Raw genomic sequence first — 14,059 nt, 5'->3', positions numbered from 1 at the left:
CGACACTATTTTAAACAATAGTGGCAACATTGAATGCATTGTCACAAAATTGCAATTGCCTAATTTGTCTCATATAGTTGTTGTACTTAATTACAGACCCCCCAGCAGTACAATTGATGCATTACTCAATGTTGTGAGTGCTGCTGTAAATTGTGCATCATCATTTGCCTTTCTAACCCTCATAGTGGGTGACTTCAACATAGATCTAATGTCCCAAAATTTTGACAGGAGGTTAATGAATCTCTTGCTTATTAATAATTTTACACAACTGGTCAAAAGCCCAACAACAGATAGGGCTCACTCATTGACCACATTCATGCTAAAGGATCATTTAGAAGTATTTTTGTTCAAGTGTCTGACACTTACTAAAGCAATCACAATACAGTATATTTTTCCTTTACTTAGTTTTTATTGTCTCATTTGTGGCTGCACCTGAATCCTTTATGGTTTCAATATTGTGCCAATAACCGCATAATGGTTAAATGGCATCTGGATTCCCTTATGGGCTCCAATTTTATTGGTGCAGGACCCTTTGGTCACATTATTGTACGAAGCCCATTGGCTGTAGTACCAAAATGTACACATTATAATCAATGGTACATGGATGGCAACACTAATTATTTCAAATTTTAATGGTACACACACAATAATGTAAGTAATTCAGTATAAATAAATTATATCTTTTTGTTATTGCTTTAGAAACATCATCAAAAAGCCATCACTTGACATATACATGTACATCAAATTGGATTGCATTAGATGCAGAAACATACATGGAAGACTCCTGGTAATTGAAAGAAAAGAACTATAACTCTTTTCTATAAATATACAAAAGTAAATATACTACGATTGATGGTGATGATGGTGATAAGGATAAGACATAAAATCTTTTTTTTCAAATTAGATACACAGTAAATTAATATTCTATAATGAGTTGAATCAGCATTTACACGCTCATACATGTTTCAAGAACACATAAATTAAATGTAGATACATTGATACAAAACAAGTGAGAGACTCTGTAGTCTAGAAAAATTGTGAGTATATATGTACATAAAAATTAATATTATGTATAATACTTGATTACACAAAATTACTTTAAATGCTTGGGCATGGTAAACACACAGTGGAACCTTCCTGTTTCTTTCCTTGTTTTTATCTATTTTTTCATTGCACTTTCTATAACTGGACTAAAAAACATGGAATAAATAAAGTCTTGTGAATGTACAAATACTTACAGTCCTATAATTATCTTTGTCTTCAGGCTCTTCATCTCCTGTTTCTTGATGGGCCTACATAAAGATACAAGTTGTCTTTTACTGATTCCAATTATAATTTAAATAATTACAATGATATCTTCAAAATCTCTTTCAGTGCTCATGTTCGGCTCAGGAACAGTATCAATACTCAATATATCACTACATGCTGGTGCCATCAGTGGTGGAGCTTATCTATAGATCTTGAACTGCCACGTAGCAACTGATGACCATTACCTTGCCACGTCAACCAGAAGACTGAAAAGTGCACATGCATGCTGAATGATGAAGTGGAAAGTGCCACGTAGAAAGGAACCACGTAGATCTCCAGTGCCACATTGATAGGAGCCACCTAGATCTGCATGATGTGTACAGTGCCACGTAGAAAGGTCCACATAGTCTGACCACTTCCTCCAGCCTAGAATTTAGTTCTCTATAAAAAAAGCCAAATGGAAAAATCAAAGAATTAGATCTAGTTACTTATGCAGTTACCATGATGTCAGGGAAGAGCTCTTTTGATAGTTTATCACAGATAGATCACAAAGAGGAAGTGCTGATGTCCATTTTGCAATTAAACTTCTTTCCCCAGTCAAGAAATCAAAGACTGGGACAGAGTATTTTGATGGGACAGCCAGTGATGGTACCACAGATCTAAGACTCATAGCTTCCATGGAAGACTCCAAAAAAAACTGGCAGACCTCAAGGAGAAAAAGAAACCAGTCCTCATCAGAAACTGCTCTATCAGAAAAAGCAGATGAGATGACGAGCTGGAAATATTTGTGGACAAAAACTCAACAGTTCTACCATCACCTAAACAATTGAATGCAAAATAGAACAGCACCCTGAAGTTACATTTGCTGAAGTGGAGAACGTGATGAATTACACACAAATAGATATCACAGCCAAAGTCATCAAAGTTTGTCCAGCTTGAGCAGTTTCCACTGGCCTCCTTCAAGAGGTAGCACTTGGAGACAGCACAGGAACAATCGTTTTATCTTGCTGGGAGAGTAATATTGACAAACTTGAGGGAAACAATACTTACGATTTTATATTTCTCACAGTAAAGAGCTCAAGAGAGAAGACACTGCAATTCTCAAGCAACACAATCTTTACATCCCTTGATGCAGTCGTCATTGCTGAAAGTGTCTATGAGGCAACAATCCTTCTTAAACAAGCTGAAATCATTGGTGTACAAAACTATACTGTACACTATTCTTGCATAAATTGTTCTAACAAAGTATATATGCTGGGTGATACTACATTTTCTAAATGTAGTAAATGTTCCATTCTACAGTCTCTACATTTGTGTGAGAAGGTGTCTACCAACTTGTTTTCTAACGGAGAGGAATCCAAGTTGTTGACTGCTTTTAGTGACATATGTGAGCAACTCTTGAAGGATTAATTCAATAGTCCCTTAGACTTGAAAGGAGATACAAAGTTGCTTCAACTATAGAAGAAAATGAATGTGACCTACACAACTAAAAGCAACTACATAACAACTATTGAAATTGAAAAAACAATCTAAATTGAAACTCAATAATTATGAATAATATTTACTCACATTGATTACATTTTTAATCATTATGAAAATAATTCAAAAAAATTAATATTATGAGCAATTTATGGTTAATTTGTGAATGGACAAAAGTTTTGGGAAAACCTTACGGCCTTCAACAAAGGAAGATCTCCATTATATTGATACCTAATAAAAGTACATGTATTCCATTTGGTTTAACTTTATACTTTCATAATGAGCATGTCACTAAATGCACAAAACACATGCATTGCCAATAACTATAGTAATTAAATGTACAAGCACATGTACATCTTTGCCATCTCAATGTACATTTACATGAAGTTACTGAAAACAGTCAATGATCATGACATTATCTCCGAAATGGCTACTGGATTGACAGGAAGAGGTATTACAAGGTAAGTCTTCATGTCGTAGGTGTATTGGCATGATAACCAATGACAATGTTGATAAGACAAAATGAAATACAAAAATAAACAATATTCTCGTTCTTTTGTACTCTGTCTCTTATTTTTTAATATGTTGAATGAAGTAATGTATTTGGAAAATCATATGAAAATTGAATGATATGCCTATGATATGCATATAGTTATATGCAAGTGGTTACTTTGTAACGGTGAGAAAGTCTGTATTCAGTCTTGAGTGAGGACATAATGAGCTGTTATGGCTTACAAATCTGAAGTATCATTTCCTGTTATTATTGTCATTGTTATTAATAAACTTTACAGCACAAAAAATAAGAGTAAAATCACAAGGAATGAAAATATGTGCTGAAGGGAACCCAGTAAATAACACTGGGCTTCAAAAAATAAATAAAATAGTAGATAGATAAACATAATTATGATTATGGATGTGAATGAATAGTGCAGTTACAGCAAGGACACATAATGAAACGTGCATGGAATATTAACATTAAAATGTGACATGAATAAGTCCAAAGATGATCATTACTCAAAGTGATCACCTGTGAATGAGAGACTGAGAGAAGATTGAGTGATGGGAGCGAGTTCCAGAGCCAAGAAAAGTAAAACTGAAGAAAGGGAGTAGTCCGAGAGGAAGTGTGTTTTAGATTCAAGCTAGGTGAGTGGGTACAGGAAGAGTTGAAAGATACATAGTGGAGTACATTAAAAGCTTCGGAAGGAGAAGATAAAAAGTAGATGTCGTATAATTCCATTGTCATCAAAAAGGGCATTAAATGAAGGGATAGTAGACGAGATTTATAGTCATAGATGTAATCATCTAAAATCCATTTTGTAGCTCGTCTTTGTACCACCTCTAGCAGTCTGATGTCCTTGAGTAAATAGGGTCTCAAGATTTGGCTGTAGTAGTCAACAGACGTCTTGAAATGTAGAGTCTACAACAGATGGATGTTGATATACACATAGACTTGAAAGAACAATGCAGTAGACCCAACACCTTCCTTAGCTACTATGGTACGAATGTGGTCAGACCAGCAGAGAAGAGGTGTTCTTTATTTACCTCAAGGGGTTGACCGTGAATACAATAACAAGTAGAGGGAAGGGAGGGGTGAAGAGAGAAATGCATAAGAAAAGACTTTGTTTTATTAAATGCAATACTATCCTCACTCCACTGGGTCAGAGTGCAAATCCGCTTAAAAATAGAGGGACTCCCAGATCTGTGTGATAGGACGATGGCACTTATTATCTTCAGGGTATAGCAGGACTAAGATCTGTTTAGCCAAGGAAAGGATGTCATTGATAAAGATGAGAAATAACAGTGGGCCCAGGACTCTTCCTTGAGGGACACCCAAAGTAACAGGGTGTGTTAGAGAGGGTACAAAAAAGGAATCTCCATACCAGCTTCTGGGCAGCAAAAAGAAAATTATGTTATGTACCACACCCATAAAAATAACTGTAATCATGGATTTGTTGCCATAGTAACCTTTGTCGAGTTACTCGAGTAACGGTTAGCTCTAGCTCAGTACAATTAATTGGCTGGTGGAGAAGAAAATCAAGAAATACAAGAAAATTATAGGAAGAAAGATACAAGAAAGCTAAATTGCATAATGAAGTTTTTTAATTCCTTCATAAAAAGTTTCATCCAAGGATCTCCCAGTTCATGAATTGACACCACTTACTTCTTAAAGGAATGTGGTGTCAGAATCCTCCTCTGCATCCTTTTACCTCGCCTTTGACAGCAATATTTTGTTATTAACTAAAAACATTATATAGATATAGGAGCTTAATTGTCATTAAGACTCACTTTTATCGTCAAAAATAATATTGGAATGATCACAATTATTAGTGAAACCATTATTGAGATTACTACATGTATGTATTACAAAAAAGATAAAAATGAAAATGTAACTATATGACTTACATATCCACATCATCAGTTCCATAGTTCCTCAAATGAGTTAATTTGTGACTCATGCAACCTTTTATGGAGCTGCATTATTTACTCAGCCCATTGCTTCCTAGTATTATTCATAGTTCTAGCTAAGTCAGACTCATTGGAGCTATAGTTGAAGTAGCATTGTACATTGAACACCCAAAAATTTAGACACTCCTCAATCAAATTATTATGGCCTCCATCGTCCATTATACTATATATCTAATTCAATATAACTTTTTTGAACTCTTTTCTCTCTCTCTGTCATGCAGGTAAGATGTCTTATGTGTACCCTTCCAGTGAAACAACCACATTGACACTGGTCCGTCACTATGGATAGATAGGCAACTGTCTAAGCTCATTCATGCTGCAAATGACGTTTCAAAAATTTTCATTTATATAAAACATGTAATTTGATGAGTTAATTTTATAAATAAAAATGTAAAATAGGAATTATCTAAGTACCATTCACTGAAACGAGAAGAGGGGTGAGGTGGCAGTATCTGCAATATCATCCTGAATATCTTATGCAAATACCGGGGAAAGGAGGAGGAAGCAGGTTACTATGGTAACCTCCTGCTACCGTCTTTGCCTACAAATTAGTCAATCAATTTCTTTTCAACCTTTCTCTCTCTTGCATGATGGAGTCACCTATTACTGCATATAAAAGGTGGCTTTACAAGTATCAGGATTACTAGTGCTACTACATGAATTACATAGAAATAAATAAATAACAAAAAATAAATCAAATACATATAGATATACATTGTATACAACACTGCTCAACTACTGTATTTGTTTGCATGCACTATGAACATGAGGCATTTCATACCCATATACAAGTACATGTACCTTTACATATAGCTAGCTCTACAAGTACATGTATACACTTCAATGCATACCTAGTCATTATTGATCAATGCAACACACCTCTATTGTAAGAGGTACATGTACATGTACTGTATGTACATAAGAGAATATGTAAAGTCCTTTTAGAATCGCTCAAGTGTACATGTACATCTTAACACGTGTACATGCATGTGTACATTACTTACTGTAAGTAATTGTTTCTATCAAACGTTATTAACTATCAGGAATATGTACGTGTACAGACAGACATACATACAAACAAACAAATGCTGCTCGTCTTAGTAGCGCTTGCCCATACTCGCCACAATAACAAAAAACAAGCGTAACAGTGTAAAAAATATTGCTATAATTGATGTCACCACCTTGCAAAAATAACTAGATTTTATTAAGACTTATACAGGCTCTCTCGACCTTGTAATGCTTCTAGAAAAGTCTTCAGACAGTATCTTATTGGTCTTGCTGTTAAAAAGCTCTTCACTTTGTCCCACGTTCAAGCCGCCATTTTGTTTGCCATGACCACACCCATTGCGTGAGGAGCGTGGGCGGGTGTTTGCTAAGGCTTATAAATTCTGTTACTTCTTCAATACAACATGTATAGAAGAAATGTAAGTGTGACATACAAATATATGTGACCCGGATATGAGAAAACCAGGCTATCTGCGTGATTTTGGTAAAATCAGTTTTTGGTACTTACAGAAAGAGAAAAAAATTTCCTTTCCAGCGATATCCCATTTATGACAATGCGCAATAAAACTTTGCAGTTAGAGACGCTGTTTGGACGATTACTCTGGATTACAAGTACAGAGAAAAAGGCATTTTAAGTTATTTTCAATGTTTCCGTGTCACGCCCGTTCACGTAGTAAATGTGACCACGCCCACCACATAAACCACACCCAAATCAATTAATAAACGGGTAAAAATGGAAGAAGCACTTGACAGCATTTTAACTTACTTTTCTTGCTTTTTGGACATCTTAAGAGTGATCTAAAGCCCAGCCTTGCATTGAGACATCAAATACAAGTAAGTTATTTCACTACAAAAGTTGGAGAGTTATTGCTATGTGTTCTAGTGCCAATAAAGTCCTTTTTGTGAACTGTAACAACATCATCTGGGTCATTTACATCCAGACATAGCTTCTGCTTGAGTTTACAGGTAATATTTTTATTTAGATTTTATTTAGAACTATAATTAAGGTTCCTACATTTAACATTAAAATAATTTATAGTTTTAGCACTTGCTGATGAATCCTATAAAAGATTATTGTTATTCTTATGTTTCATTATGTTCCTTTCCTTACTGTTGGACGAGGGGCTCCTCCTGTTCCTCCTTGGCCTCCCCCTCTACCTCCTTGGCCTCCCCCTCTACCTCCTTGGCCTCCTCCCCTCCCTCCTTGGCCTCCTCCCCTCCCTCCTCTTCCACGCTTTCCACCTTTACCCCACCCTCCTCTGTGCTGCCTTCGCTTTTTCTAAGCAAAGAAAAAATTCTAGTGATTACTCATTTCAATAATGCTCTTTTGATACTTTAAATTTTTTTCCTTTGTCTCTCTCTGTCCTTGTCCCAGTCTCTTCTCCTGTCCCTGTCTCCTCGCCTGTCTCTGTCTCTTCTCCTGTCTCTGTTTCTTCTCCCATCTCCTCACTACTCCCCATCCTCTCCCTCCTGCCCTCTTCAATGAGTTCCAACTGCCCTAAATTACAATGGCATAAAGCTTTAATTTACACTTAAAATTAAGTTTACATCGGAGAGCAGGCCTGAACTGTTCCAAGTCTTTAGTTAAGAAATGTGAATTTAAAGTACAAGTAATTCAACTATTGTTTAATTGCCTAAGGGCCTTCCTTCTTTCTTCTTGCCTATTTGTTGTAAATAGAACTAACTAAAATTGAATGCAAAATTACTTTTTAGCTTAATAGTCCTTCTCATAGCTACTTCACAACAAAAATTATCACACAATTACACATGTAAATAAACTTACTTAAGCCGTTTGATTCTATTAAAAACAATGTCATGTATAGTTGTATGTTTCACCTTTTAATCTTACCATTCTCCTTTTGACTATCTCCACCCTCCTCTTTGTCTCTGTCCCCCTTCTCCTCTGTCCTCTCTCCTTTGTCTCCTTTCGTCTCTTTCACCCTTACTTCATCTTTTTCTGCTATAAATATAATTATTTTTTGCTTTTAATGTACAACACAAACATACATGTACCAACAACTTACCAAGTTCATTTACCAAAAACAAAAGGCATTATAGTTATCACTATAGGGTTACACATTCCCAACTTACCATCAGATGGATGGACCTCAATGAGGACATCCTCTATTGGGGCAGCCATTACTTTTTGATTTTGAACTTACAGTTTCAGGTGTCTTATTTTATATCCTAAAGGTCACAGGTGACACTTGGTGTTCTTTGATTGGCTGTAAATGACGCAATAACTTCTATTTCGGTATTCTCCTCCCACACATTTTTATCATCAGTCCTCTCACCTGTACAGATAAACACAAATCACCTGCATGATAACTTCGTGACTAACTTTCTCTCGGGCCTTCTCTTTTGAGTTAGTAAGTTTTAAACAAAAATGAGTGTTTGTGTTTATGTTGACGTCTCACGCACATACTAGTTCCACACCTTTGTTTTAAAAAAGGGGATCCATAGTTTGTATGTCTTAGCGTTACAAACGAGTTCCTCTCCTTTAGGGGATCAATAGTTTGAATATTTGGCATTCAAACTAGTTCCACTCCTGTTTCAGGGGATCAATAGTCTGTTTGTTGTAGACAAACTAGTTCCTCTCCTGTTGAAAGGGGATCAATAGTATGTGCATTACACAAACTCATTTCTGTTATTCATTTACTGATTACATGGACAAGTTCTTCTATTATGACCAAATTGACCACAATTACCACATTTTCTTTGTGTTGCAGGTGGTTCTAGAGATTGCCTTGGAGAATGTGGTACTTCAATCTCCATTGCGAGGTCTGGTGGATCATCTACACCTGGAGTTGATTGTCGAGATGATCCTGTTAGTCGAGGTGCATCAGGAAGTGGGCAGGTTACATCTTTACATTCGTATCTGCAAAAAGGTCTTATCTTTTCGTAAAGGTACCATTTCCTTTCAGTTGACATACCCTTTGGTGGTAATATTTTAGGTAGTTCATCTTCCATTATTTGAGCGTCCTCCTTCAGCAAATTGAATTGTGTGACTGGGCCATCTACAGCTTGTCTGGCTGCAACTACACCAGGTGAGGTCGCATTTACAACAAAGTGTTGAAAGCCTTTGATGCCTTTTATTTTCTTGAATAATGTAGCAAAGTAACTACACGATTCAAGTGTTTCTACAATGAGTTCACCATGCTACTTCCTACTGTTTGGGCTTTGTTCACAGCAGGTGATTGTTCTACAACTTGAATGAAGTCATCCAATGAGTTCACCTCTGCTTTACAGAATTTTTGTTTTAATAGTCCGAAGCACCAGTCTGGAGAAAATTTTGTGTGTCCAACTGGCAGAAAGGATATTGAAATGGACGCATTGAGTCCTGTCATGACTCTCCATAAGAGGTACTAAAATAAATAAAGAATTACATTTAAAATGTTCATTATTGTGCATGTAATATACTTACTTGAATAACTATTATTTTTATTTTGCCCTGTGCAGTTGTCAGCATTGAAATGGATACTGACTGAGTTGAGGCCATGATTCTTCAAATAAAAATGTACCATGCTTATGACAGGATTTGTCCCTTTACCAGTGTCGAATGATTCATTGATCAAGAAATTAACCTGCTGAGGGATAGCTTCACAGCACACACCAAATATGCCACATTTCCTTGGAGTAAGAAAATAAATTGGACCTGCTTGTAGTGGACTTGAAGGATAGTGAACCTTTAAAAAATTAAGTAAGCTAGATACACTTTCATAATTATCATAAAATGTTACCTGTTGAGCATAATCGAAGCTATAATATACTACAATATTTAATATAGCAAGTGGCCTTGTTAGTGGGGGATTGTAATTGTTTGCTGCGTCATTATACAGCTCTTTTAACAATAATTGTGCCTCTTTTAATACATCCTTATAGTACTCCCTTTCCTTTTTAACAAGACTTCTGTGATCTAGTGCCGTTTGCATTGCCTGAAAATTCTAAATAATACTTGTGTTATTACAATACTGACTTACCTCAGTTATCCTTTCATCTGATTGCATGTTAGCACTTCTTATAATCGGTCCACTTATCTCTTTACAAGTGGCACACAAGTCAGACATAGGCTTCATTTTTTCAATATAAGGCAGGTAGCATCGCCACAACATGTTGAATGTTGTTTCAGCACATGCTTTGACATAAAGCCCTTCTCATGATTCCGCATACTCTTAAGTATACCTGCCTTTTAGATGTACTGCATGGTAAGAACTTTTTATTCTCGTAACTTTTCATTCCAAGTATTCTTCCAGGAAGACTGATTCCATGGACTTCAGCGTAATTTCTGATGAAAGCAACAACCCGGAAAATATCATTATAAGTCAAAGCATGGTTTGGTGTCTTTCCAGCATTTCCGTGAACTCTAATAAAGTTAAGTACATAACATTGAATTTGTAAGTCTCATACCTTGGTATTAATCCATTCATTCTGTAGTTTTTTATGATTTCCTCAAACCTGCTCTTGCCACATGCATGTAGCTTCAGAAATGTTTCTCTACATATCTAGTTGAAAAACGATTAATTTTGTGTTGTGTCACTCATAGTTACAAACCTTATGACCTTGATGCATGAACTTAAAAAATTGCCTATTTCTCTCATTCTGTCTCCTGTGGTTGCCAGTCGACAATCCCCCCATGGTAGATGTTGCTGCCATTTGACTCATAATAGCAATTTCTTGAATAGGCTTCGCCATGGCTTGTATGTCACATCTATATGTTTTTATGTAAGAGTGACTGAACAGTGCATAGCAATGATCTGAGCAACCACATCCATGTTCAAAGCAAGGGCGTAGCTGGACCTTGGGTGACGGTAGGGCAAGAAAAGAAAATGGCGCGCGAAGCGCGTAGCGATTTTGGCCACACCCTTTTTACGTAACAAAATCGAGGCATTTTCCTGCAAGCTGAGCGAAATCAGAGTGAAATTATCATTGTATATAGCTTTAAAAGAGCTGTGGTTATCAGCCATCCCTTTTGTTATTGTAAGAACAATGAATATAACCTTTTGGGTTATGAATATAATTATAAGGCCACTTTGATGGTAGGGCCCAGGCCCCCTCAGGCCCTACCTCAGCTACGCCCCTGGTTCAAAGAACTTTGATAATTCTTCTTCCTCCTGTAGGTCTTCCTTCCTCATGTCATCACCAGAGTGAGTAGTTGAAGTAGGTGGAGCATCAGGCATCGCTGATTCTAAATCAAGATCTGATATTGTAGCTCCACAGCCACCTCAGGATCAAACAGTGGTGGATTAATATCTTCATCACAATCTTTTGTCTCTTTGTCTTCTTCTTTCCCTTCCTCTACCTCTTCTTCTTCCATATCTTCTACTGCTTCATAGTCTGTCTCTATTAATTAACAAATACACTGTATAACTAAGTTTATTATAATAATATTGTGCATTTATACAGGTGATGGAATGTCATTGTTGTGATAGCTAACCGCTATTCACAGTTAGTATGTAAACAGTGTTATGAATAAGCTTACCACTAGTTTCATCACAAAAGTAGTCCCCAAGAACTGAAGCAACGTAGTCACTGTCTCAAGGACCTATTTCTTCATTTAACAAGCGAGCAATGTCTCTTTTTGTAGCCATAGTTTTTATAAGTAGTCTTCTTCGTCATTGTTATACTTTAAATAGTTGCTATAGAGACTCCATGGTTACCTAATGATGCATTAAAGCCCTCTGTTATTATTCCGTGGTCGTTCCGTGTAACATTCTCTGTGCACAATCAAGGTAAAATGTCGAAGGGCTTATAACTCGGCAAAGAAGGCTTCGCTACCCCTGATTTTGGTATCAAATGAAAGGATTTTGTTTATATAACATGTTTATGTGATAAAATGAATTTCGCCCAGGTAAAGATTTTTCATGATTATGAGCCCATTGCTCGAAATGATAATTCCCGCAGATAGCCTGGTTTTCTCATATCGGGTCACATATATATATATATATATATATACAAACATCACACGTGGGTGAAATCAATTATAGAAACGACCTGGGGGCGCAGCCCCCAGGTTGTTAATCAATAACATACATATAGATGTACATTGTATACAGCACTGCTCAGCTACTGTATTAGTATGCACTATGAACATGATGCATTTCATACCCATATACAAGTACATGTACCTTTACATATAAGCTAGCTCTACATGTACATGCATACACTTCATTGCATACCTGGTCATTATTGATCAACGCAACACACCTCTATTGTCTACTCAAAATTGGCTGTCAATTAGCCTACAAGAGAAAAGAGGCACATGTAAATGTACAAAAGAGAATATGTAAAGTTCTTTCAGAATCGCTCAGGTGTACATGTACATCTTAACACGTGTACATGCATTTGTACATGTACATAACATACTGTAATTATTAGTTTTGTTTCCTTCATGTAGGTCTCTGAAATAGACGTAGACCTACATTAGATGATTAGAGATAGTGAGAGAGGGAGAGTGAGAAATGAAAGGACTTTAAGAAAGAGAGAAGACTATATTGGTGAATCATATGTGTATTCTCCATCATTGGAGGAGAGAGGGTTTTCCACAAGCTTGTGATATTTCTTGACTTCTTAATGCATGTTATGTTTGTCCTTCAAGATCATATTCATAGAAGACTGGGTTAGACTTTCTTGTGCTAGTCAAATGTTGTAATTATTGACACTCCTAGGTTTTGAGAAATGAGCGGTGTCAAATGTTACAACATTTGACTAGCACCAGAAAGTTAACCCAGTCTTCTTTAAATAATATGATCTTGAAGCACAAACATAACATGCATTAGGAAGTCAAGAAACATCACAAGCTTGTGGGAAGTGGCAAAACAAAACACAATATGTGGATATGCAAAGGAGTGGAACATAGTAGGACAAAAGAGGCCAAATAAGGTGGATTGAGGGAGGTCTACAATTTTATATGTATATTGTGGTAATTACTACATATTACACAATAATTTTCTATATCAAGGGTTGCACAAGACTGCACAAGTCAGAAGTCAGGATTGTTGTAAAAGCTTTATCTTTGTGCTTTTTTCCAAGTATAGTAGCTGGAACTTAAAGAGCATATCAATGATGTCATGTAAGTTTCTATATGCTTTTACTAATTTTTCTTCATTTTTGGCAGCTTTCTACATATTCGCAGCCTTACTTCTGGTGTTGCTGTTCGCTACCCCAAAAGTCAGTCAATGTGATGTTAAATTATTTACTTCATGTTGCTTCATTAGTTCTTACAAAAGAGAAAGATTTGCTGTGGTAATAGAAAGAGGGTTTATCACATTACAGAACTAAAGGATTTCACTGCAAAAGCAATGGTGAAATATCAAAAGACCCCCTATCTACATGAAAGACTTAGAGGCAAATGCCATGAATCTATGAACTATTACACAACAGCAGTATACATTAGATTAAATGATAAATGTACACCTACCCTTACATGTACAAATACACACTATCTATTTCATTTTTTCAAGTTTTCTTCTTGTAAAGAATTTGACAACAATTTGACAATGCCATTCAGCATGCGCATAATGGCTCAAATGGTGGATTTCATTTTGGCAAATGGCTATCGAAACGCCAAATTTGCCAAAATTTAACTCCCTCTAAGATTCCCCCTATACCGTATATTAATGTTTACATTACATGACATGAAAGTAGGTACAAGCAGGTACATGTAATAATTGTTTAGAGGTACACATGTACACATTTACCAAATGCTTATGTGATTGCTATTACATTAAACACGTGACACCTACAAATGTACTAAAATTTAAATAAATTAAACCCCTGTGTACAAGACACGTACATACAAAGTACATGTATACATGTTGTATGTGCCAATAGTGGAGCTATACACATGTGTATAATCTTGTAA

General features: G+C 36.1%; 4 long non-coding RNA genes across 7 annotated transcripts; 2 read left to right on the top strand and 2 right to left on the bottom strand.

Moving 5' to 3' along the window:
* Positions 1–6,926: 6,926 nt before the first annotated feature.
* Positions 6,927–9,326, top strand: LOC109584428 (uncharacterized). Of its 3 annotated transcripts, XR_002186036.1 has the most exons (4): positions 6,927–7,032; positions 7,082–7,164; positions 8,392–8,567; positions 8,928–9,305. It is a non-coding gene; the product is annotated as an uncharacterized LOC109584428 (long non-coding RNA). The 3 variants fall into 3 exon arrangements; XR_002186014.1 differs by lacking the exons at positions 6,927–7,032; positions 7,082–7,164 and adding an exon at positions 9,312–9,326 and having other exon boundaries at positions 8,004–8,567; positions 8,928–9,245; XR_002186029.1 differs by lacking the exons at positions 6,927–7,032; positions 7,082–7,164 and having other exon boundaries at positions 8,078–8,567; positions 8,928–9,105; positions 9,153–9,305.
* LOC109584563 (uncharacterized) lies at positions 7,171–7,398 on the bottom strand. Its single transcript, XR_002186073.1, has 2 exons — positions 7,310–7,398; positions 7,171–7,259 (listed from the first exon to the last, which is right to left on the bottom strand). It is a non-coding gene; the product is annotated as an uncharacterized LOC109584563 (long non-coding RNA).
* Positions 7,754–8,111, bottom strand: LOC109584511 (uncharacterized). 2 transcript variants are annotated; one of them, XR_002186067.1, is made up of 3 exons: positions 8,048–8,089; positions 7,905–7,996; positions 7,754–7,859 (listed from the first exon to the last, which is right to left on the bottom strand). It is a non-coding gene; the product is annotated as an uncharacterized LOC109584511 (long non-coding RNA). The 2 variants fall into 2 exon arrangements; XR_002186062.1 differs by lacking the exon at positions 7,754–7,859 and having other exon boundaries at positions 7,901–7,931; positions 7,982–7,996; positions 8,048–8,111.
* Positions 9,327–12,988: 3,662 nt separating the features above from the next.
* Positions 12,989–13,581, top strand: LOC109580591 (uncharacterized). Its single transcript, XR_002184291.1, has 4 exons — positions 12,989–13,077; positions 13,157–13,267; positions 13,313–13,365; positions 13,413–13,581. It is a non-coding gene; the product is annotated as an uncharacterized LOC109580591 (long non-coding RNA).
* Positions 13,582–14,059: the final 478 nt, after the last annotated feature.

Source organism: Amphimedon queenslandica, unplaced genomic scaffold, assembly GCF_000090795.2.
Source record: "Amphimedon queenslandica unplaced genomic scaffold, v1.1 AMPQUscaffold_13522, whole genome shotgun sequence".
Classification (NCBI taxonomy): domain Eukaryota; kingdom Metazoa; phylum Porifera; class Demospongiae; order Haplosclerida; family Niphatidae; genus Amphimedon; species Amphimedon queenslandica.
Note: the sequence above shows the minus strand (reverse complement) of the source record. Positions and strands in the feature narration are given on the sequence as shown.